This window comes from Scyliorhinus canicula, chromosome 16, assembly GCF_902713615.1.
Source record: "Scyliorhinus canicula chromosome 16, sScyCan1.1, whole genome shotgun sequence".
NCBI lineage: Eukaryota > Metazoa > Chordata > Chondrichthyes > Carcharhiniformes > Scyliorhinidae > Scyliorhinus > Scyliorhinus canicula.
In genome coordinates this window covers 72,956,619-72,982,803 of record NC_052161.1, presented here as the reverse complement: position 1 = coordinate 72,982,803, position 26,185 = coordinate 72,956,619, and the positions used below count along the sequence as shown (strand labels likewise).

General features: G+C 46.0%; 1 protein-coding gene across 4 annotated transcripts in view; it reads right to left on the bottom strand.

Moving 5' to 3' along the window:
• The window catches only part of nrbf2b (nuclear receptor binding factor 2b), a 56,128-nt gene that overhangs the window by 15,336 nt on the left and 14,607 nt on the right, over window positions 1-26,185 (bottom strand). Inside the window, exon 2 of one of the 4 annotated variants that reach the window (XM_038773494.1) lies at window positions 16,619-16,708. The exons of 2 other annotated variants lie outside the window; for them this stretch is intronic. The gene's annotated coding sequence lies outside the window, so the exon portion shown is untranslated. Of the gene's footprint in view, window positions 1-14,425; window positions 14,446-16,618; window positions 16,709-26,185 lie in introns of those variants that run through there. One more of the 4 variants, XM_038773495.1, reaches the window with a different exon arrangement.

The window sequence follows — 26,185 nt, the reverse complement described above, 5'->3', positions numbered from 1 at the left end:
TCGCCACATTCCGGCGCCTGTTGGGGGAGGCTGGGACAGGAATTGAACCGTGCTGCTGGCCTGCCTTGGTCTGCTTTCAAAGCCAGCGATTTAGCCCTGTGCTAAACAGCCCCTGCAGTTATCTGCAGCATGGCAAGGCTGAGGGCTACTGAGCTCACATCGTCAATTTGGTTAGTCAGTAAAAGACTTTGTACACAAGTGTACTATGACAAAGGGCATCACATTGTACTTTGAACAGCTGCAAGCGAAGTCATGGCATGGTCAGTCACATGGTGGCTTGTAAATAAGGGCTGCCTGGGAACCTCATACTGATAAAAAAAAATCTTCAGCATGTGTTTCAGAGTTTTATCAGACCTCCAGGCAAACTAAATGTCTAACAAGTGCGATGCAGCGTTATTCATTTAATTTTTAACACTTACTGCAAGATACTATCCAGTGTGATGACAGTACATTTCCTTCACTATTGTACAATAATACTTTGTGAATCAGTTATCAAGAAGGAGTAAGAAAAAGGATTGTAGACAGTTTGTTGTGCCACGGAGAATCTGCTTGCGTGACTTCTCAAACCCAGCCAGTTACATGGAGGAGGTCCTTATTCTGGGACGGGGCAGGAGCAAGAAGAAAAAGAAAAGTTATACAGAAGTCACTTTTGCGCAGGCAGTGTCACTGGTAGAAGCTTGGTGGTCGGTTGCATGAATACCCTCTCCGGTATGACACGGGCACCAATCAACTTGAAATAAAGGGCAGAATGGTGGCACAGTGGGTAGCACTGCTGCCTCATGGCGCTGAGGTCCCAGGCTTGATCCCGGCTATGGGTCACTGCCCATGTGGAGTTTGCACATTCTCCAGTGTTTGCGTGGGTTTCCTCCCCACCAACTCAAAGATGCGCAGGGTAGGTTAATCAGCCATGCTAAATTGTCCTTTAATTTGAAAAAATGAATTGGGTATTTTAAATTTATAAAAATAGAAATAACAGATGCATTTATTTTTTCCAAAAAATTAAACGTCGTTTTATAATGCAGAAGCTGTTCTTGTTTCACCAGGAAAAATGTGAACTAGAATGGTTGAGCAGGAAAGAAAGGCAGCAGATAGACAAGAACAATACAAAGAACAAAGAAAAGTACAGCACAGGAACAGGCCCTTTGGCCCTCCAAGCCTGCGCAGACTATGCTGCCCGTCGAAACTAAAATCTTCTACACTTCCGGGGTCCGTATCCCTTTATTCCCATCCTATTCATATATTTGTCAAAATCTCCCTTAAACATCACTATCGTCCCTGCTTCCACCACCTCCTCCGGCAGCGAGTTCCAGGCACCCACTATCCTCAGTGTAAAAACAAACTTGCCTCGCACATCTCTAAACCTTGCCCCTCACATCTTAAACCTATGCCCCCTAATAATTGACCCCTCTACCCTGGGAAAAAGTCTCTGGCTATCCACTCTGTCTATGCCCCCCATAATTTGTAGACCTCTATCAGGTCGCCCCTCAACCTTCTTCATTCCAGTGAGAACAAACCAAGTTTATTCAACCTCTCCTCGTAGCTAATGCCTTCCATACCAGGCAACATCCTGGTAAATCTCTTCTGCACCCTCTCCATCTCTCTGGTAGTGTGGCGACCAGAATTGAACACTATACTCCCAAGTGTGGCCTAAATAAGGTTCTATGCAGCTCCTATACAGCTGCAACGAGCCAATTTTTATACTCAATGCCTCGGCCAATGAAGGCAAGCATGCCATATGCCTTCTTGACTACCTTCTCTACCGGTGTGGCCCCCTTCAGTGACCTGTGGACTTGTACACCTAGATCTCTCTGACGGTCAATAATCTTGAGGGGTCTACCATTCACTGTATATTCCCTTTCTGTATTAGATCTTCGAAAATGCATCAGCTCACATTTGTCGGAATTAAACTCCATCTGCCATCTCACCACCCAAGTCTCCAAACGATCTACATCCTGCTGTATCCTGACAGTCCTCATTCGCTATCCAGAATTCCACCAACCTTTGTCGTCCGCAAACTTACTAACCAGACCAGTTACATTTTCCTCCAAATCATTTTCATATACTACGAACAGCAAAGGTCCCAGCACTGATCCCTGTGGAACTCCACTAGTCACAGCCCTCCAATCAGAAAAGCACCCTTCCATTGCTACTGTCTGCCTTCTATGACCTAGCCAGTTCTGTATCCATCTTGCCAGCTCACCTCTGATCCCGTGTGACTTCACGTTTTGTACCAGTCTGCCATGAGGGACCTTGTCAAAGGCCTTACTGAAGTCCATATAGACAACATCCACTGCTCTACCTGCATCAATCATCTTTGTCACCTCCTCGAAAAACTCTATCAAGTTAGTGAGAGACGACCTCCCATTCACAAAACCGTACTGCCTCTCGCCAATGCTTCCAAATGGGAGCAGATCCTGTCTCGAAGAATTCTCTCCAGTAATTTCCCTACCACTGACGTAAGGCTCACCGGCCTGTAGTTCCCTGGATTATCCTTGCTACCCCTCTTAAACAAAGGAACAACATTGGCTATTCCCAGCCCTCCAGGACATCACCTGCAGACAGAGAGGATCCAAAGATTTCTGTCAAGGCATCAGCAATTTCCTCTCTGGCCTCCTTCAGTATTCTGGGGTAGATCTCATCAGGCCCTTGTGCCCTGAAGGACCTGATATAAAATGCTGTTTTAACTGATCAACCTTAATATTTTTCAAGACGCCCAACACCTTGTCTTTTTGGATCTCAATGTGACCCAGGCTATCTACACACCCTTCGCCAGACTCAACATCCACCAATTCCTTCTCTTTGGTGAATACTGATGCAAAGTATTCATTTAGTACCTCGCCCATTTCCTCTGGCTCCACACATAGATTCCCTCCCCTGTCCTTCAGTGGGCCAACTCTTTCCCTGGCTACCCTCTTGCTTTTTATGTACATGTAACAAGCCTTGGGATTTTCCTTTACCCTATTTGTACTGATGACAAAGAAAATTTAAGATACAACAAGCAAAATAAACCTATGAAACCAACTGCTAGAGAAATAAAACCTTAGCCAGGAGCTCTTTCACCTAATTTGAAGACCATGTGAATAATTAGGAGAACCTACATTTTACTCCGACTGCTCAATGATTATTCATACTAATAAACTATTACTAATGACCCTATCCTCCATTAGCTGAGGGAATGCCCTCCATGTTTTTGCATCCAGGCAATGCACGTCTTATCGCAATTATGCACCTAAATAGTTTATTTTTGATAGGTGGACTATTTACTAAACTATTACTTTGAGTACTTCAGGATGCTGGGAGGAGTGGGACACAAGAGCCTCACATTATATGACATCAAACACAGTGCTGTGATTTCTTGGTGGAGAGCGGTCAACTCAATGTATCAGATTGTGCCCTGAAGGGCCTGGTATAAAATGCTGCTTTAACTGCTCGCTCCACACACATTATGACACCCTGTGAATGTAGAGATGGTCGACAAGGAATTGGTACTTTCTACACTTCATGAATTTTATTAAAATTATGGAAATATACAAAAACTTTTGCTTTTTAAAAAAATTTCTTCATGTCAGTGGTTCCCAAACTGCTGACATCCTCAAGTTGCAGTACAGCTGCTCTTTTTAAACTTCTGCTGATTACTGCTTCTTCCAATGTTTCAACTCCATTCCCCGGCAGTTCCTTTAAATCAGGTTGCCACCTCATTCTGGGCCTCCGAACAAGCAGCCACTCGTTCCTTTCTCAAATCTAAATAGTTGTAAATCTAAATAGTTGTGCGAGTGTTGCAGAGAATAAAATGAGAGAAAGGCAATCCAGTTAGGAAAGGGAACAAGAAAGTAGTGAATAAAAATAGGAAATGCTAGAAAAAAACCTGCAAGTCTGGCAGCAGGACCAACTGAATATTTCCACACCGTCTCTATTTCAGATTTTGCTTTTATTCATAACAAGAGGAAAGGGAAGTGAAGTGATGATGAAACATGGGAGTGGTCAAGAGATAAAGAGGGAGAATATAAGTGATGGTCGAGTCAGATAAAAGTGCAGGTAAAGGAGGAGATGTGGAAATAAAACAGGCAAAGAAGGCATCAAGTGAGAAACTGTGACGGAAATGTCAAGCCGGAGAAATAGGAGAGAAAGTAAGCAAAATAAACTTGAAGGATGAATGAGCAAAGTGAAAGAGGAGGTCACGAGGAAAAGAAATAAAGATATTTAGATATCTTAAATAAAGAAATAAAGAAATGGGCAGCATGGTAGCATGGTGGTTAGCATAAATGCTTCACAGCTCCAGGGTCCCAGGTTCGATTCCCGGCTGGGTCACTGTCTGTGCGGAGTCTGCACGTCCTCCCCCTGTGTGCGTGGGTTTCCTCCGAGTGCTCCGGTTTCCTCCCACAGTCCAAAGATGTGCGGGCTAGGTGGATTGGCCATGCTAAATTGCCCGTAGTGTCCTAAAAAGTAAGGTTAAGGGGGTGGTTGTTGGGTTACGGGTATAGGGTGGATATGTGGGTTTGAGTAGGGTGATCATTGCTCGGCACAACATCGAGGGCCGAAGGGCCTGTTCTGTGCTGTGCTGTTCTATGTTCTATAACAAAGGCCATTTGCAAAAACAGAAGCGAAAAAGACTGAGTGAGAGAAAAATCAGTGAAACAAAGGGTGAACTTGAGAAAATGTGAACAGAAGAGAGGCAATCTTTTTTTTCCCTAGTTTGGCTTGTAAAAGTATCCTCAGCCAGGCAAAACCACAAGGCCAGATGGAGCAGTTTTCAGAGGTCCAACTCAAAACAAATCAAGCGTTCGAACATGTGTCAAAACTTTGGGAGGCTTTATGCTCTCCTTCACATTTCCTGCAAAACGTCTTCTTCACTAGAGAAGTGTAGTTACTTCCCACCCCACCTCCTTCAGTTGAACTCCTTCCACTGAAACTACATTAGATACAAGTTAGCAGCACGACCTGATTCTGAATGGGAACCGTTTCCCATTTTTTTTTTCTATGCTGAATCTATAAAAATATTTATCCATTAATTTTGTCTCCCTGCAGATCTATCAACTGCTCTTCAACTGAAGGGTCCCCGCTTCACCTGTACAAATCACAAATGTGCTATTTACTTCATACCTTGTGTTGATACTGTCATTACTAACTGCTTTGTCATTGCAACCAACACCATTATGGTCATCAATTTCCAGCTTTATTGCTCGAGTTTGTACACTGTAAACCTTTTCAATATCATAGAAATGTTTAAATAATGATTAACATGAGAGAGAGAGTTGGGCAGGGAGCTGGAGGATGCAGTGAACAGAGTTAATGCGCCATTGCTATGCGCCAGGCTTAGCCTTATAGAATTTAAGGTGGTCCACAGGACACATACGACTGTGGCCCGGATGAGCAGGTTCTTTGAAGTAGTGGGGGATAGATGTGGGTGATGTGCACATAGTCCTGCGAATCATGTCCATATGTTTTGGGCCTGTTCGAAGCTTGGGGGATTCTGGCAGGGGTTTATGGGGCGGGGGACAGGAGAGTTAAAAATAGGTAGGGAAGGTGGACGAGGTTGATGGGAAATTTGTGTCAGGGTGTTGTTTACGTAAGCCATGTTGGCTGGTTTTGGGGTGTGAGATTTTCCATTGCATTAAAATTTATAATAGAAATGCCTCAATAAAATATTTTTCAAAAAAATGATTAACATTGCAAGTCTCTTTTCAGAGAGATTGAAGGAATAATTACCTCATTCATATGGGGAGGAAAGGTGGCCAGAGTTAGAAAGGTGCTACTATGGAGAAGGCGGCAGGCAGGGGGTTTGGGTCTTCTGAACCTGATGTATTATTACTGGGCGGCAAGTGTAGAGAAGGTACAGAGCTGGGTCAGAGGGAATGATTCCCAATGGGTCAGAATGGAGGAGTTTGTGTAGGGGGTTGGGATTGAAGGCGCTAGCAACAGCGCCACTCCAGACAGCCCTGGAGAAATACTCAGAATCAGGTAGTAATAGCTTTGTTGAGAATTAAGGCAGATTCGCCAGCACTTCGGATTGGGGGCACAGTCAAGGGAAATGCCGATTCGGGGGAACCATAGATTTGAGCTAGGGAAGTGGGATAGAAATTTTCGGAGATGGGAAAAGAAAGGAATTTGTTTCTTGGGGGTCGGTTTGCAGGATTGAAGGAGCTGGGAGCGAAGTATGGGCTGGAGCAGGGGGAAATATTTAGATACATGCAGGTTCGAGACTTTGCCAAAAAGGAGATAGAGCTTCCCAGTAGAGCAAGCCTCCACATTGCTGGAGGTGGTGCTGATGACAGGGAGACTGGAGAAGGGGTTAGTGTCGGCAGTTTACAGGGCTATTTTGGAAGAGGAGAAGGCACCCCTGGAAGGGACCAAGGTAAAGTGGGAGGAAGAGTTGGGAGAGGGCATGGAGTGTCTGGTATGAGGTGCTCTGGAGAGTGAACATCTCCAACTCGTGTGCAAGGTTGGGGCTGATACAGCTGAAGGTGGTGTACAGAGCACACTTCACAAGGGTGAGGATGAGCCGGCTCTTTGAGGAGTAGAAGATGTGATGTGTGAGAATGTTGCGGGGGTGGGGCGCAAACCACGTTCATATGTTTTGGTCCTGTCCAAAGCTGGAGGATTACTGGAAGGGTTTAAAAAAAATTTTTTTTTTTTTTTTTTTTTTTTTAAAGGGTAATCTCTAGAGTGGTGCACGTGAAACTGGACCCCGGCGCTCGGGAGGCCACATTCGGGGTGTCGGACGAGCTGGGGTTGGAAAGGTTAAGTTTGAACGGAGGGGGAAGGATGGAGGGGTTCTACAATTCATAGGCATTATTCATTATGCACTTTCAAGACTTGGATAACATCGAATATTTGGGGGTGGGGGAGGACGGGGGAAAGAGAGAAACTGTCTGTGTTAATGGTGACTACGTGTCCTTTTTGTTATTTGTTTATGTTAACATGCAGACAGTTGTTTGGGGATTGCTGGGAGGCTGGGATTGTTGTTGTTGATATGGGGATTGACATCATATTCCTTACTGTTTATTGTTGGTGGGTGTAATTTTGGGAGAAAATGTAAAAAAGGAGAATAAAAATATTAAAAGAAAACACTGCCAAGTCTCTTTATTGAGTCAGCTATCACTGCTGTGTCATTTCGTAAATACTTTGCTGAAAAGGCATCAACAGTCCCAGCTCTTGAACGTCTGGTTGCAACATGTAGTGAGCAGTTGGAGACGAGGTGGTTCCTGCCAAAGAACTTTGATTTGAGCCCTTTTGCCCGGTTTTGGGAGATTTGGGGTGGAATTTGGTTTGTTTGATGGGTTAAGAATCCCATGTCAAACGATGCCAATAAATACAAAACTAGGCAGCAGAAAAATAAGGAATCGTTGGCCTCGAGAACACTGTCTGTGAAGAAAATGGCAGAGGCTACTGCAACGTCGGTGGCCACTCCAGTAACTGGTGAGATGCTTACAGCCATCCTGGCAGCGGACTGAAGAAACTACGGCGGGAGGTCTCTCGAGGACAACGTGATCAATTTAGGGGGCAATGTCCACTATTTAAGCGGCACTGGCAAAAATGGATGAAGTGATAAAGGAGGTGGAGGTGACTGTTTAAAGGCAAAGTGACCAAATCACCTCCCTGGAAGTGGAGATGGTGCGAGTGGCCAGTGACAAGGCATTAAGGGTCATGGTGTACAATTTGGAAAATAGCTCCAGAAGGTAGAGCTTGAGGGTTGTTGGAGGGCATCAAGGTCCAAATCCGACAAAGTTTATGTCGCAGTTGTTCTGGAAGATGGCGGGTCTGCTAAACGGGATCAAGTCTGACTTGAAGAAGTGGGAAAACCTCCCTCAATCTGTGAAGATAAATGTCATCCTCGGGTTTCTATTTTTGTTTCAGTGCCTTCCACTTTTCCTTCCAAAATTTTTCTTTGTGAAAGTTAAAAAAAATTCTATCTTTTATTTGAACAGGGCAGGACCCCACAGATTTGCTGGGTGTTTTTGCAGAGGGAAAGGCAATCGGGGGTCGAACGTTGCCCAATCTGTTGAACATTGAAACGTTACAGGGGTGGTTTAAGGGTATGGAATCTACATGGGGCAGAGGGAGAGGAGTGCCTGTAGAGGTACTAGATCGAGGGCCTGTGCTAAGGGTCAGTTTCCTTTATCCCCTGCAAGTCCTATGGTGGTGGCTACTCTGAAACTACGGTGACAGTTTAGACAACATTTCGAGCTGGGTGCCATGTTGCTGTTAGCACCAATGTGGAAACCAGCGTTTTCGGATTTGTTGTTTGGGGCATGGGTTGGAGCGGTTTAGGGACATGTTTATACAAGGGAAGTTTGGTTGGGTAAATTCCAGCTTCCGAGAACTAATCTGCTTGGGTATTATGAGGTGTGTCACTTTTTGCACAAGGAGATTCCTTCCTTCTGCTTGGCACCCTCGACCTCTTTGATGAATAGGGTCCTTTCACTGATTGAGCTGGGATGGGGAAGATATTGTATATTTATAGTCAGCGTATGTCAATGGAGCAAGCTGCACTGGGTGAGGTTAAAAAGGAAGTTGGAGACAAAGCTGGGTCAGGTTTTTGATGAGGGTGGGGAGGGGGTGAGGCTATTCATAGGGTCAACTCCAGCTAGTGCTTGATTCAGTTCAAGGTGGTGCATAGGGCACATCTGACCAGGACACGACTTTTCTGGAAGTGGAGGATAGATGCGAGCATTGTTTTTGGGGGGTCCGGTGATTCATACGCATAGGTTCTGGTCTTGTCCTAAACCAGTGAGCTTTTGGGTCTCCTTATTCAGCACCATGTCAGGGATTCTCAGGATTGAGTTAGAGCCTATCTTTGCGGTCTTGGACATGCCAGAGCTTCAGATTGGGCCAAAGACACATGCTCTTGCCTTCACCTTGCTAATAGCCTGAAGGAGTGTTCTGCTTGGGTGGAGGACTTCTGTTCCGCCCATTGCTTCGACTTGGTGAAATGAAATTATGGAGTTTTTGCACTTAGAAAAGGTCAAGTACAGATTGAGGAGCTAGTCAAAAAGGGTCTACTCTAGATGGCAGCCTTTCATTTCCTATTTTAGGGAGCTGATCGCAGTCAGATGTTAGGGAGGAGGCTTCCGGATTTTGTCTAGGGTGATTTTCTTTGTTGGTGTGAGAGGGGATGTGGTGTTGGGTCTGGAATTGCACTTGTTGTGTAATCTGATTTTACGGTGTTATATTGAAAACATTCTCTCAATAAAAATCTTATTTCGAAACAGTCCCAGCGTTTAACATGGGTTCATTCTGTGATAGTCAGTATAAAGTTTCACAACTTTATGGCAGTTCAACACCCAAAACAATGCCAGCCTGCAAGAAGACATTATTTCAAGTGTACCTGGAGACTCTTGCACACTCATTTCGATCTTCTTCGATTGCTTGATTTAGATGAAACATTAGTAAAGCCAACAATACAAGTTTGTATTTATATAGTAACTTTAGTGGAGTAAAATGGTCCAAGGTGCTTCACAAGAATGTTAACCAAAATCACATGTAGCCATATAACGAGACAATAGGTGATCAAAGACAAAGGTAGACAGGCAGAGAGGGAATACCAGTGCTTAAATCACAGGTGTAAAAGAGACCAGAATTGAAGGATCATAGATACCTAGTTGGGCTGAAGGAGATTACAGAGATGGGGTGGAACCAGAGGGGTTTGGAGACAATCCTGTAAGCAACTTTTTCTTATGGAAGGTCCCCTGCTATTTGGAAAAGTGCTCAAACTAAATTAAAAGAATCAACAACAAGTTAGAAAGGTCTTAAAGGCCCTCCTTTATCTCCTGGGCTAGGACACAACCCGTGTTGAACATGGTCTGTAAATTACTATACAATGTGCAGGCATGGCCTGAACCAATTAACCACAGTTTCCCTCTCCCAATTTGGGAAGCACCTGGTCCTTCAATGGACTGGCTGAAATTGGAAACAAAATGAGCAGCACCCCATCTTTGTCATAGCTCATTTTCTAAGCTTCCTGATCAATGTTCCAGCTATTATATAGTCTTTCCTCTCCCCCACAAGTTCCTGTCAATGCTTAATAGAAGATATTAATCACTCAAATGCAGTTAGCTTTGGACGCACAGAAAATAGTAGGCCATTCGGCCCACCGAGCCTGCTCGTCATTCATCAAGATCATGGCTGACCATCCAACTCAGTAACCTGTTCCCGCTTCCCCCTCCCCCCCCCCCCCCCCCCGTATTCTTTGATCCATTTATCCAACGCCTTGAAAATATACAACATTTTTACCTCTAACTCGTGGGAGAGAATTTCACAAGCTCACCACTCGAGTGAAGAAATTTATCCTCATCTCAGTCCTAAATGGTCTACCTCATATCCTTAGGCTATTTCCCTTGATTCTGGACTAGTCCACCATCGGGAACACCCTTTGTACGACTGCCCTGTTTAGTCTTGTTAGAATTTGAGATCCCCATCATTCTTCTCAACATTAACAAATACAATCCTAACCAACTCTCTCCTCATATGTGAGTCCCGCCACATCAGGAATCAATCTGGTAAACCATTGCTGCATTCCCTCTACAGCAAGAGCATCCTTCCTCAGAGAAGCAGACCAAAACGGCACACAAAATTCCAGGTGCAGCCTCACTAAGGCCCTGTATGATTGCAGATATCCCTGCTTGTCTACTCTAATCTTTTTGTTATTGTCATGGGCCAGGGTTGAGAGAACCCCAAAGTATATCATGGAGTTCACCTGACCCACAACTTTTAATTGATTGTGGTTATGGGGAGCACACGGGCCTACCTTACAGGTGTAGTGCAACAGAGAGTTAAAGTACTTTTAAATTAAAACAATGTTTATTTATGAAACCAGTTAACACTTTATAAACTCAGTGAACATCTTAACTATCAACACCAATAAATCCCCTAAAGAATACAGTACACTATAAGCAACTCTTAATCTTTCCTTACAACATCCATAAGACAAAAATAAACATTTTTACAGAAAGACATCAGGTTTAACTTCTCAACTGATAGTTTCCACTTTGGAAACCACCAAATGAACATTCTTTAGCTCGCAGAGTTTCATACACATCTTGCTGTGACTGCAGCTTCTCCAAATCGAAAACAAAACTAAACACACCCTGTAGCAGACAGCCCAAAGCAAAAGCAGACAGACAGCCCAGCTCCACCCACACTCTGACATCACTGATAAACACCCATTTCTTAAAGGTACATCCACGACAGCTATTTATAAACCCCCCTTTCTTAAAGGTACTCTCACATGACACTATGAAGGCCAAACATTTGCCTTCTTCACTGTCTGCTGCATCTCAGGGGGGGTAGGCATGTCATAATACCATGGTGAGTGGGAAGCTGGAGGGGATGCCGGTGGTGTTAGTGAATATTTATGCGCACGCGCCGGGGGGGGGGGCTTCAATTATGGTTATTGATCAGAGGTTGGATCAGTTGAGTTCAAGGACGGGGGGTTCCAGCCACAGTGAAGGAGCAGGAGCTAAAAGGGGTTTATGGGACAGATGGGGGGGGGGGGGGGGGGGGGGGAGAAGATATCCATGGTGGTTCGGTCGGCCAAGAGCGAAGGAATTTTGTTTTTTCTTCCACATTCACAAAGTGTACTCCCGGATGGATGTTTTCAACTTGAACAGGACTTTACTGGCGAGAGTGGTGGATACGGAGTACTCGGCGATTGCTGTGTCAGACAATGCCCCGCACTGCGTGGATTTACGGGTGAGTAAGGAGGGGGGTCAGCGCCCGCATTGGAGATTGGATGCAGGGCTGTTAGCGGATATGGGGTTGCGCCGGGGGGGGGGGGGGGGGGGGGGGGGGTGAGGGAGGTCATCCAGAATTATTTGTTGATAAATGATACGGGGGAAGTTTCGGCAGCAACAATATGGGAGGTGCTGAAGGTTTTGGGGGGGGGGAACTAATTTTGATATGGGCTCATAGGGAGAAGGTGGAGCAGGCAGAGATGGATAGACTGGTTTGGGAGATACTCCAGGTGGATAGAAGATATTCTGAAGCCCTGGAGGCTGGACTGTTGAAGGAGCAGCAGAAGCTGCAGATGGAGTTTGGTCTGATATCCACAGGGGAGGCAGTGGGGCAGTTGAGGGAAGCGCTATACAAGTATGGTGAGAAGGCCAGTAGGATGCTAGTACACCAGCTAAGGAAAAGGGAGGCAGCCAGGGAGATGACAGATGGGGGGGGGGGGGGGGGGGGGGGGGGGAACACAGTCTTGGACCCGCAGGGGTGAATGGGGTGTTAAAGAGTTTTACAGTCAGCTGTATGGAGGGGATGAAGCAGTCTTTGGAAGGGTTAAAGTTTCTGAAGGTGGAGGAAGGGTCAGTGGAGATGTTGGGAGCGCCGATCAGGATTGTAGCAATAGTGGAGGGATTGGAGGCCATGCAGTCGGGCAAAGCTCCGGGACCGGATGGCTATCCAGTTGAATTTTACAAGAGGTTTTCTGGGATGCTCGGCCCCCTGCTGGTGAGGGCATTTAATAAGGCAAGGGAGCAGGCTGTTCTTTCCCCCACCAATCTCACAGGCTTCGATTTCCTTACTCCCTGAAGCAGGAGAAGGACCCAGGGCAATGTGGGTCATACAAACCAATCTCCCTACTGAGTGTCGATGCCAACTTGCTGGCCAAAATTCTGATCGAGGATAAAGGACTATGTTCCGGGAGTGATAGGGGAAGACCAGACGGGGTTTGTTAAAGGCAGGCCGCTAATGGCCAACGTTCGAAGGCTCCTCAAATGTGATCACAATGCTCTCTTTGGGGTGGTGGGGGGGGGGGGGGGGTCAGAGGTGGTCGCTATGGATGCGGAGAAGGCCTTTGACCAGGTGGAATGGAATTATTTGAGAGAGGTCCTGGGCAGGGCTTTATTGACTGGGTTCGGTTGCTGGACCAGGCACCGGTAGTGAGTGTGGCAGACAGTCCAGAGGTGGCAATATTTGGAGTGTCAGAAAACCCAAGAGTCCAGGAGGCGAGGAGGCTGATGTCTGGCCTTTGGCTCCTTGGTAGCCCGGAGACAGATATTACTAGCGTGGAGGGACTCGAAGCCCCTGAAATCAGGGGTATGGGTTCGCAACATGACTTGGTTTCTCAGACTTGAGAAAATTAAGTTTGTCCTGAGAGGATCGACGTTAGAGTTCATTCGGCGGAACAAAGTTTATCGACTTCTTCAGAGAAAACTAAGCGGTCAGCAGATTCAATAAAGGAGGAGGGGAAATTAGGCTGTTTTTTGGTCTAGATTAGGCAGGAACAGTGGGAGATGGAGGGATGTGTTACGCACTGAACTATGTTTACATTTGGATATCTTTTATTGTTATAAAACCATAAATGCCTTAATAAAATGTTTGTTAAAAAATGAGCTAAATTATGAGAAACTGTTGCATAAACCGGAGCTTGCATCACAGGCATAGCTGAAAGGGGATCAGGGATGGGATCTAAATATCCAAGGATATATGTATCGAAAGGACAGGCAGATGGGCAAAGGGGACGGAGTTGCATTGTTAGTAAGGAATGAAGTTAAATCAATAGCAAGGAGCGATATAGGATCAGAAAGGCATAGAATCTATGTGGGTAGATCTATGCAAGGTAAAAAGACCCTGATGGGAGTTATGTATAGGCCTCCTAGCAGTAGTCAGGAGGTGGGGCAGAAAATAAATCAGGACTAAGCAAACGCATGTAAAAAAAGTCAATATTACAATAATCATGGGGGACTTCAATATGCAGATGGACTAGGAAAATCAGGTTGGTAGTGGATTCCAAGAAAAGGAATTTGTGGAATGTCTGAGATGTTTTTTTAAGAGCAGCTTGTGACAGAGCACACTATGGAACTTAATTCTGGATTTGGTGATGTGTAATGAGGTAGACTCGGATTAGGGAACTTAAGGTGAAGGAACCCTTAAGGAGCAGTGACTACAATATGATATAATTTACCCTGCAGTTTGAGGGGGAGAAGCTGCAATCAGATGCAATGGTATTACAATTAAATAAGGGTAACTACAAAGACATGAGGGAGGAGCTGGCCAGGATTGATTGGAGAAGGGGCCTAGCAGGGAAGGCAGTGGAACAGCAATGACAGGAGGTTTTGGGAGTTATTCGGGAGGCACAACAGAAACTCATCCCAAGGAGGAAACATGCTAAGGGGAGGACAAGGCATCCATGGCAGATGACAGAAGGACAGCGTAAAAGCTAAAGAAAAAGCATACAAAGTGGCAAGAATTTAGTGGGAAGCAAGAGGATTGGGAAGCCTTTAAAAGCGAGCAGAGGACAACTAAAAAAGGAAGGGGGGGGGAAGAGGGAGGAGAAGATGAAGTAAGAGTGCAAGCTAGCTAGTAATATAAAGGGAAGAAAGGAAGAGAGAATATAAAAGGTGAGAGAGAGGCAAAAATAGACATTGGATCATAGGAAAATGTGGCTGGAGAAGTAATAATAGAAATGACAGACGAACTGAAAACTTACTTTGCATCAGTCTTCACGGCACACCAGTGGGATGCCAGAGTTCCAGGAGTACCAGAGGGCAGAGGTGACCATTGCCAAGGAGAAGGTTCTGGGGAAACTGAAGGTCTGAAGATGGATCAATCACCTGGACCGGATGGACTACACCCAGGGTTCTAAAAGAGATAGCTCAGGAGATTGTGGAGGCATTAGTGGTGATCTTTCAGGAATCATTGGAGGTAAAAAGGGTCCCAGAGGACTGGAAAGTGGCTAATGTAACACCGCTGTTTAAGAATGGAGGGAGGCAGAAGACGAGAAATTATAGACTGGTTAGCCTGACTTCGGACATTGGTAAGATTTGAGAGTCCATTATTAAAGATGAGATCGTGGAGTATTTAGAAATGCATGATAAAATAGAACTGAGTCAGCACGGCTTTGTCAAGGGGATGTCAGGTCTGACAAATCTGTTAGAGTTCTTTGAGGAAGTAACAAGGAAGTTAGACAAAAGAGGACTAGTAGACGTGATTTATTTTAATTTCCAGAAGGCCTTTGACAAGGTGCCGCATAGGAAACTGTTAAATAAGTTAAGAGCCTATAATGTTACGGGTAAGATCCTGGCATGGATAGAGGATTGGCTGACAGGCAGAAGAGTGGGGGTAAAGGGTCTTTTTTAGGATGGCAGGAGGTGACTAGTAGTGTACCTTAGGGGTCGGTGTTGGGACCACAACTTTTCACAATATACATTAATGATCTGGAAGAAGGAACTGAAGGCATTGTTGCTAAGTTTGCAGATGATATCATGATCTGTAGAGGGACAGGTAGTATTGAGGAAGCAGGCAGGCTGCAGAAGGACCTGGTCAGGCTAGGCGAGTGGGCAAAAAAATGGCAGATGGAATACAATGTGGAAAAGTGTGAGATTATGCAGATTTGCAAGGAGAAATGGAGGCATAGACTATTTTCCGAATGGGAAGATGCTTAGCAAATCAGAAGCACAAAGGGTCTTGGGAGTCCTTATTCACGATTCTCTTAAGGTTAACATGCAGGTTCAGTCAGCAGTTAGGAGGCAAATGTAATGTTAGCATTCATGTCGAGAGGGCTAGAATACAAGACCAGGGGTGTACTTCAGAGGCTGTATAAGGCTCTGGTCAGGCTCCATTTGGAACATTGTGAGCAGTTTTGGGCCCCGTATCCAAGGAAGGATGTGCTGGCCTTGGAAAGGGTCCAGAGGAGGTTCACAAGAATGATCCCTGGAATGAAGAGCTCATCATATGAGGAAAGGTGGGGGACTCTGGGTCTATGCTCATTGGAGTTTAGAAGGATGACGGGGGGGGGGGGGGGGGGGGGAAAGAATCTTAATGAAACTTACAGGATACTGCGAGGCCTGGATAGAGTGGACGTGGAGAGAATGTTTCCACTTGTAGGAAAAACTAGAACCAGAGGACATAATCTCAGACTAAAGGACGATCCTTTAAGACAGAGGAGGAGGAGGAATTTCTCTGCTGTGGGGTGGTGAATCTGTGGAACGCTTTGCCACAGAAGGCTGTGGAGGCCAAATCACTGAGTGTGTCTTTAAGACAGATAGATTGGCTTTTGATCAATAAAGGGGAAAAGGGGAATTTATAAATGGGGAAAAGGCAGGAGAATGGGGATGAGAAAAATATCAGCCATGATTGAATGGCGGAGCAGACTTGATGGGCCGAGTGGCCTAATTCTGCTCCTCTGTCTTATGGTATTTACTAGAGCTTAGAAGGTTAATTTAATTGAGATATTTATAATCAATTAAAAGTGATTGATTGAAATACATCCAGGGAAACTATTTCCTCTGGTGGAGAATCTAGAACAAGGTGGAATCATCTTGAAATTAGGTCTGGTCTGGCCTGTGGTGATTGTGTATCAGTGTAGATGCAATACAACTGAGCAAGCACTAGAGGGAGCTTGGGAGAGCTATAAATAGAGAGGGACAGGAAGTGAGGACACACTTCACGGAAGGGAGAACTGGTAGCAGGACACAGACACAGGCAGGCAGCATTGAGGTAGCTATAAGTTAAGCTCTGAAGACAGAACAAATTCACAATAAAGCATCTTCTCCAACTTTGAGACTACGAGCTTTATTAAGACACAAAGAACAACACATGGTACCAGCAGTGGCTTCAGACGCTTACTACAAGACAACTCAGCTGCAGACACAAAGACCAAAATGGCAAGAAGAACTCCTACCGGGCATTGGACTTGGGAAGACCTCGCTTATTCGATGATGTGGGTTGGAACCACACCTCAGCTGGACCTAACCGGTAATGAAAGTAATGTCTGGAAAAGATTTAAACAAGTGTTCGATATATATATATCGTAGCTAATGATTTAGCAGCAGCCTCAGATGAAATGAAAATAGCACTGCTCATCGCAGGACATGCAGCTCGAAAAGTATATAATGGCTTTAAATACTCAAAAGCTGAAGACAGCAACAACTTAGATAATACTACAAAAATTTTGAAGAGTACTGTATGAAATTTGAACAGCACTGTATGCTCAGAGGCCAAACTGCACAGGGACTGAGTGATGCAAACCTCAAACAATCACAATCAGGACAGAAAGGGTTCAGTCAAGAAATGGCGAGTGGAAAGTACAGATCAAAAAGGAAGAATTAATTTTTCACAAAGCCAAAATGCTGAAATCCAGTACAGATCGAAAGGAAAAGGCAACTACTTACACTTTTCAGGAAAACAAAACAAATCCACTGTAAAATGGCGTCGGAGCACATTTTACAGTCTCTGGGGGACAAAGAACGAAAATCTGCGCATGCGCAGGAAACCGAAACCACGCATGCGCAGTTACAATCACCCGTTTTGCGTTCTGCGCAAGCGCAGTGGACACAAAACCGCACAGTAAAGGAAGGCCGATTTGCGCATGCGCGATTGATTCCTACGCATGACGTCACGAGCGTCATGACGTCTGAGGATCCGGATCACGCCCACTTAAAGGGAAATGCCCGAAAATTGAAAACAAGATACTTAAAGCTGTAAAACCAAATTTTCTTGCCTCAGAAGACAAAAAAAACACCTGAACTTAAACCAGCAGTTGAAAATAACTCAACACCCTGGAAAAAGCAGTCTGCACCACCCAAAGTGTAGAGAAGAAAAAAAAAATCCAAAACTAAAAAAAGAAGATGATTTGTTTTTCGAACAATACTACTCAGACATGGCTGAGTTATTCGGATATGCTGATCACAGCATCAGCGACACGGTCGCAAAGCTGAACACGAATCTACTCGTGGTAGATGAATCCAACACCATGGTGCCATGGCAGATCGTCGATACATTGGATGACAGCAATACCCAAGACGAAGACGACACCACACAGAGAGCACAGAAAGACTCCACAGAGAGAGCGATGAGACTCCACAAAGAGTGACGCGAGCCTCCACAGACAGCTTGTTGAAAGACTCCAAAATGGAAGCCAGTAAACACTCCCTGGCGAACACCATGCATGAACAAGACCATGAACGTCAACCCGCCGTATCTGAGCAACCGCAAGCAGACTAAGAAAGTCTACCAAGCTCACATAATCAAGAAGACGATGTAAATCTACCCACTGCATGCGAAAACGGTGACAAGGTGATCACACTCGACATACAGGAGGTACAGGATCACAGCGAGACTAACAGTTCTCAGCTCGTCTGTACAGAAGCACAGAGTAGGGCCACCCAAGAGTCCAGAGAGACCACGCCAGTAGAAACCATGCAGATTTTGACAGAAGAGGAGCACCAAGAGTCCACGTTAATAGAAATCGTGAAGATTGTGACTCCAGAAGAGGAGCACCAAGAGTCCAGAGAGTCCACGTCAATAGAAATCGTGAAGATTGTGACTCCAGAAGAGGAGCACCAAGAGTCCAGAGAGACCACGTCAATAGAAATAGTGAAGATTTTGACTCCAGAAGAGGAGCACCAAGAGTCCAGAGAGACCACGTCAATAGAAATCGTGAAGATTTTGACTCCAGAAGAGGAGAACCAAGGAAGAGGAAGCAAATCCACCACAAATGACTGATGTCACCAGCATCAATGTAACATCAGATCATTCTCACCATTCTCTAGACGAAACGTTCAATGTCAGACACCACACTCGCACCAATAACTGTGACAATGATTCAATTGATCCACACGGGACACTCATTGAGCACAACAAGAGAAACAAAAGCCACAAGAAGCACAGCAGAAACGAGAACAACAGCAACATGAAGCACGATAACAAAAATCGCAAGAAGCACTGCAGAAACAAGAACAACAACAGCAACAACAAAAACTACAAGCACAACTACAAGAAGAACAAAACCAACAAGAAGCATAACAAATATAGCGACAACAACAAAGACAGCAACGACAAAAACAGACAAGAACAACGAAAACAACAAAGACAGGAACGACAGGAACAACAGAAACAACAGCAATGAAACAACGACTTGTAGAAAATGGTACAACTCTGCACATGAAGGACAATGCCACAGCACACTGCAAAAAAATGACAAGACTACAAACATGCCATGGGATGACAACGAATCGCACAAACTCACATCTGCTCCAGAACAAGCAAGCACACCAGCTTTCAAGGTAGATGACATACTAAAATCGATACCACAAGCACAGAAAAAAGTCCATGTCAGTCAACATCAGGGGTTCGACTATGCAAACACCATGGGATGACGTATTGGTTACTTAAAATAACAAGAACACCGACAACATTCACAACGGAGTTGCAATATCAATATCACCACGTCAACAACAAAAAAGAAAAAAACTCAGTGAACAAATTCATCAAGTTTGGACTCAAATGTTTTTATTAAGATTGGACTCAAATATAAATTGGCTTTGTAAAATATGCAATAGCACCATCACTTGTATAGATACACATATCATAAGTAATCTAACTGTTTTGTACAATTTTCTTTAACGATGTACAGAAAATATGTAAAGGAAAAAGTGGGGGATGTGGTGATTGTGTATCAGTGTAGATGCAATACAACTGCACAAGCACTAGAGGGAGCACGGGAGAGCTATAAATACAGAGGGACAGGAAGTGAGGACACTTCACAGAAGGGGGACTTGGCAGCAGGACAGGCAGGCAGGCAGCATTTGAGGTAGCTGTAAGCTAAGCTCTGAAGACACAACAAATTCACAATAAAGCATCTTCTCCAACTTTGAGACTACAAGCTTTATTAAGACACAAGGAACAACACATGGCCTACTCAGAAAACAAGAAGCAGTTTTTCCACAGAGCATAAAAATCAGGAACTCCATCCTCCAAGTACCAGATCTGGGGGTCAAATAAAGTTAGTGCAACAGCTGTTAATCAGCAGGGTTGGTTGGGGGGGGGGGGGGGGGGGGTGTAAGAGAACGACGTGATGCAAGCACAGAAATAACTGTGTTCCCTGAGATCTCGGATGCTACTTTGCTAGAAATCCTTGCATATATTTTGTGCTCACATAGTTCATACTCAGCTAATTTGGGAGTGAATTTCCATATCATGTCCCTGGAAGATTTTTAGTAAAGGTTTGCGGACAGAATGCCAAGAAATATTAAGAAAACCAATGAGAAGGAAGAGCAGTTGTGGCAATTGGGGTGGAGTCGTCGACTCAACATGGCGACTGGGTGAATGAGGCAGCCCCCAACTGGGCACGTTCAAAGGCATTACAACTGATGACTGCTAATATTACCGAGGTTATTGATGAGAAACTCGTTCCGTTAGCACAAAACATCAGTGCTCATTATACAGAACTGCAAAACACTGGTAAAAGATTTGCTGATGCGGAGGAGAGAATTTTTACTGTGGAACCTCTTCAGTCCAGGCCAATCCATGGAAAAGCAAGTGCTCAATATATCAGAGTATCCAGATGACCCAGAGAACCAAGGCCAGAGTAAACATTTTTGTTTGCCAGAAGGAGTGGAGGGTAAGCTTCCACTTCAATTTGAGCTGGCTACCATTTTTTTCCTCAACATAGAAACAAAATACAGGAACAATAAAAGAGAAAAGTCACACTAACTACTTGCTTTAAGGCCTAGGGACAATCATTGACCCCCGCCCATAATTATGTTTTCATAACTTCAAAGATTGTGAAAAAGTGATGAGGCCTTGCTCTATAATGGAGCACGGGTCTCTTTAAAAGGATTTTCAGCAGCGAGACAACAAAGGGACAAGGGTTTTGATGAAGTTGGAAGATGACTGAAGATCACTGGAGCACAATATGCCTGACTGTACATGGTATTCAACAAAAAACAAAAAACCTTTTACACCCCAGTTAAAGCCACGGCTTGTGAAATCCATGGAAGGCAACAATTTTCAGATTCCTCAGCTGAATGCCATTGGTAACAGATTGCAATTGACGATCAAGTCTGGGTTTTGTCCCTTTTCATTATAATTTTCTTTAACTCTGGGCCGGTATTTATCACTCAGATAGGTGTGGCCTAGGAACTGAGTCCCAAGTGTACTGTACTCTAGAATCGCAGGGACTGGTACACGTCTTTAATCAATATTGTTCATCAGCATGTTCTTTCAAGTTAAGGTTGTACAGGGGTGGTGGGTTTGCTCCTTCATGAGGAACAAAGAGACCTTGCTTAAAGTTCGCCAAATTACAAGCACTGTTGCTTCACAGCTCCTTCAAAGGGTCCCAGGTTCGATTCATGGCTTGGGTCACTGTGTGTAGAGTCTGCACAGATTTCCTCCAGGTGATCCGGTTTCCTCCCAAACGACGTGCTTGTTAGGAGAATTGGGTATTCTGAATTTCCAGTGTACCCGAACAGGTGCCGGAATGTGCCGACTAGGGGCTTTTCACAGTAACATCATTGCAGTGTAATGTAAGCCTAGAACAAAGTAGTACAGCACAGGAACAGGCCCTTCGGCCCTCCCAAGCCTGTGCCGACCATGCTGCCCATCTGAACTAAAATCTTCCCGAGTCCGTATCTCCCGATTCCCATCCTATTCATGTATTTGTCAAGATGCCCCTTAAATGTCACTATTGTCCCTGCATCCAGCACCTCCTCCGGCAGCGAGTTCCTGGCATCCACTGCCCTGTAAAACTTGCTTCGGTACACCTCTATACCTTGCCCCTCGCACCTTAAACTTATGCCCCCTAGTAATTGACCGCTCTACTCGTGACAATAAAGATTATTAAAAGGTGGCCTTAATGTGCCCAATCCCAAGTTGTACCAGCTGGCCTATCATCTTAAGATTTAAAAGAGTGGATAAGAGGGGACCCCACTTCCACTTGGCTCAATATTGAAGCTGGTCAATATGAATACCTTGTACAAACTTTGCTGTTTCTTAGAGATTTTAAAATGGTACCAGCAAATGTGAGAATCCAATACCACTAGTACTCAAGAGTGTGGAGGATGGTCCGTGATTTGGAGGCAGTCTGACTTCTCTTCTTTCTCCCATAAAGGGCAATGCAGATTTTCCTCCAGGTCTCATAGACCAGGACTTTGACATTTGGAGGGACAATGGGGTTACAAGACAGGGAACCTATTTAGAGGAGCTTCCTCGTCATCTTTTGAGCAACCATGTGGGCAGCATGGTAACAGTGGGTAGCACTGTTGCTTCACAGCTCAGGGTCCCAGGTTAGATTCCGGATTTGGGTCACTGTCTGTGTGGCGTCTGCACGTTCTCCCTGTATCTGCATGGGTTTCCTCCAGGTGTTCCGGTTTCCTCTCACTAGTCCCAAAAGACGTGCTCTTAGGTAATTTGGACATTCTGAATTCTCCGTGTACCCGAACAGGCGCCAGTGTGGCGCGACTTGGGGCTTTTCACAGTAATTTCATTGCAGTGTTAATGTAAGCCTACTTGTGACAATAAAGATTATTATTATGTCAACAATGTCATATCAAGATATTCTTTATTTAGATACTTATAACTGGATTATTAATAAAACATCCCTGCATCTTAATGCCAGGGCTTCTCCGGTGGAAAAGAAATCTTACTGCCCACAGAACCAAAGCGATTGATCAGAGTTGAAAAATGAAATGAAATGAAAATCGCTTATTGCCACGAGTAAGCTTCAATGAAGTTACTGTGAAAAGCCCCTAGTCGCCACATTCCGGCACCTGTTCGGGGAGGCTGGTACGGGAATTGAACCGTGCTGCTGGCCTGCCTTGGTCTGCTTTAAAAGCCAGCGATTTAGCCCAGTGTGCTAAACGAGCCCAGAGTTTTAGGACATATTACGAATAGGCAAGAGGTTCTGCGGATCTGGGGAAAGGATCTTGCGATTAATATTGACGATGAGATCTGGAGCACAATCTGAGAGAATGCAAATAAAATCTCGGTCTGTAACGGACAAAGGAGACAACTAAAAATTCTACGTAGTCTGCATATTACACCAAGCTGAAGACACAAGATAGACTCCAGATTATCCCCACTGTGCCACAAGTCTAAATTAGTAATAAGGTACTACACGCAGAAGAGTCAAAATTATACGCGGAAGAGTCAGAATTAATCTGCATTAGAGTGGCATGGATTAATCAAGAACCGTCAGCATGGTTTTGTTAAAGGGAGGTCATGTCTGACCACTTGGCTTGTGTTTTTCGAAGAGGTGACCAGATGTATAGAAGAGGGAAATGTATTTGATGTCATCTACTTGTACTTCAGCAAGATTTTTGATAAGTTTCCACATGGGAGACTGATAGCAAAGAGCCCATAGGATCGAAGGAAATTTGGCAAATTGGATCCAAAATTGGCTAAGTGGCAAAAAGCAGAGAGCGATGGTCAGAGTGTATTTCTGACTGGAAGCCGGTGTCCAGTGTGGTCCCGCAGGGATCATAGTTGGGGCCTTGCTGTTTGTGATTTATATAAATGATTTAGATACGAAAGTAAGAGGGATGTACATTAAGTTTGCAGATGATCTGAAAATTGGAGGGGTGGAAAATAATGAGGAGGATATAGACAGGTTTGTCAGATGGGCTGATCAGTGGCAAATGGAATTCAATTCAGATAAGTGTGAGGTGATGCACTTAGGCAGGAAAAACAAGGCAAGGGAATACATGATAAACAGCAGAACCCTGGAAAGCACCGAGGATCAGAGGGATCTTGGGGTGTATGTGCACCAGTCCCTTAAGGTAGCAAAGCAGGGGAATACAGTGATTAAGAAGGTGTATGGTATACTTGCCGTAGCATAGAGTTTAAGAGCAGGGTGGTTATGTTGGGGCTGTACAAAACGTTGGTTAGGCCACAGCTAAAGTATTGTGCGTAATTTTGGAACCCACATTACAGGAGGGATGATAGCACTGGAAAGGGTGCAGAGGAAATTTGCCAAGATAGTGCCTGGGCTGGAGAAGTGTAGTTGTGAGAAGAGATTGGATAGACTTGGATTGATTTCCTTAGAGCACAGGAAACTTGAGGTGGGACACGATTTAGGTGTACAACATTTTTTTTTAATTTTCCAATTGAGGGGCAATTTAGCGTGGCTAATCCACCTACCCTGCACATCTTTGGGTTGTGGGGGTGAGACCCAAGCAGATGCTGGGAGAATGTGCAAACTCCACATGGACAGTGACCTGGGGCCAGGATCGAACCAGGGTATTTGGCGCCATGAGGCAGCAGTGCTAACCACTGCACAACCATGCTGCCCGAGATGAATATAATTATGAGGGGCAGAGATAGAGTAGACAGGAACTAACTTTCCCGCTTGGTGGAGGGGTCAACGACCAGGGGCATAGATTTAAAGTTAAGGGCCGGGGGGATAGAGGAGAGGCGTTATCGTCATGGGGAACGGGTCGGGCGGGGTGTGCTGGCCTGGGGTGAGCAGTCGATGAGCTATGGCTAGTCGGCGGGGGAGGGGGGCGGGGTGCCCTCTGGTCCAGCTGATCACCTGGAACGTGAGGGGGCTGAATCGGCCGGTTAAGAGGACTAGGGTATTTTCTCATCTGAAGGGGCTGAAGGCGGACGTGGCTATGCTCCAGGAGACCCACTTGAAGGTGGCGGACCAGGTTTGTCTGAGAAAGGGGTGGGTGGGGCAGGTTTTCCACTCAGGATTAGACGCGAAGAACCGGGGGGGGGGGGGGGGGGGGGGGTGGCGATTCTGGTGGGGAAGAGGGTGGCGTTCGAGGCGGCTGAGGTGGTGTCGGACAAGGAGGGCAGATATATTATGGTGAAGGGTAGGCTGCAGGGAGAGACGGTGGTGCTGGTTAATGTATATGCCCCGAATTGGGATGATGCTGGCTTTATGAGGCGCATGTTGGGCCGCATTCCGGACCTGGAGGCAGGGGGCCTGATCATGGGGGGGGGGGGGGGGGGGGGGGGGACTTTAACACAGTGCTAGATCCCCCACTGGACCGGTCCAGTTCAAGGACGGGTAGGAGACAGGCGGCGGCCAAGGTGCTGAGGGGGTTTATGGACCAGATGGGAGGGGTGGATCCCTGGAGGTTTGGGAGGCCGAGGGAGTATTCCTTTTTCTCCCATGTCCATAGGGTTTACTCCCGAATAGATTTTTTCGTCCTCAGCAGGGGATTGATCCCGAAGGCACAGGGTGCCGAGTATTCGGCCATAGCAATTTCAGACCATGCTCCGCACTGGGTCGATTTGGAGATGGGGGAGGCGCGGGACCAGCGCCCGCTGTGGCGCCTGGATGCTGGCTGATGAAGAGGTGTGTAGGAGGGTCCGGGGAAGTATTGAGGGGTATCTTGAGACCAACGACACGGGGGAGGTCCGGGTGGGGATGGTCTGGGAGGCTCCAAAACCAGTGATCCGAGGGGAGCTGATTTCCATCCGGGCCCATAGGGAAAGGAGGGAGAGGGAGAGACTGGTGGGGGAACTCCTGGATGTGGACAGGAGGTACGCGGAGGCACCAGAGGGGGGGTTGCTGGGGGAACAGCGTAGTTTGCAGGCCAAGTTCGACTTGTTGACCACCAGAAAGGCGGAGACACAGTGGAGGAGGGTGCAAGGCGCGGTATATGAGTATGGGGAGAAGGCAAGCAGGATGTTGGCGCATCAGCTCCGTAGGCAAGATGCGGCTAGGGAAATTGGTGGAGTGACAGACAAGGGTGGGAAAGTGGTGCAGGAGGGGGCAGAGGTGAACGGGGTCTTTAGGGACTTCTACAAGGAACTGTACCGGTCGGAGCCACCGATGGGGTGGGTGGGGGGTGGAGAGCTTCATGATCAGGCTACGTTTCCCAAAGGTGCAAGAGGAGCTGTGGGCGCCGATAGAGTTGGAGGAGCTAGTTAGGGGGATTGGTCAAATGCAGTCAGGTAAGACGCCGGGGCTGGATGGGTCCCCGGTGGAATTTTATAAAAAGTATGCGGATCTGGTGGGCCCCCTGTTGGTGCGAGCCTTCACTGAGGCATGGAGGGGGGGGGGGGGGCTTTGCCCCCGACAATGTCACAGGCGCTGATTTCCCTGATCCTGAAGTGGGATAAGGACCCCTTGCAGTGTGGGTCATACAGGCCAATCTCGCTCCTCAATGTTGACGCTAAGTTGCTGGCGAAGATCCTGGCCACCAGGATAGAGGACTGTGTGCCGGGGTGATACACGAGGATCAGACAGGATTTGTCAAGGGAAGACAGTTCAACACGAATGTGCGGAGATTGTTAAATGTCTTTATGATGCCGGCGGTGGAGGGGGAGGCGGAGATAGTGGTGGCGCTGGATGCAGAGAAGGCGTTTGATAGAGTTGAATGGGGGTACCTGTGGGAGGTGCTGGAGCGGTTCGGATTCGGGGAAGGGTTCATCAAATGGGTGAGGTTGCTCTATGAGGCCCCGATGGCGAGTGTAGTTACCAATGGAAGGAGATCAGAGTACTTCAGGCTCTACCGTG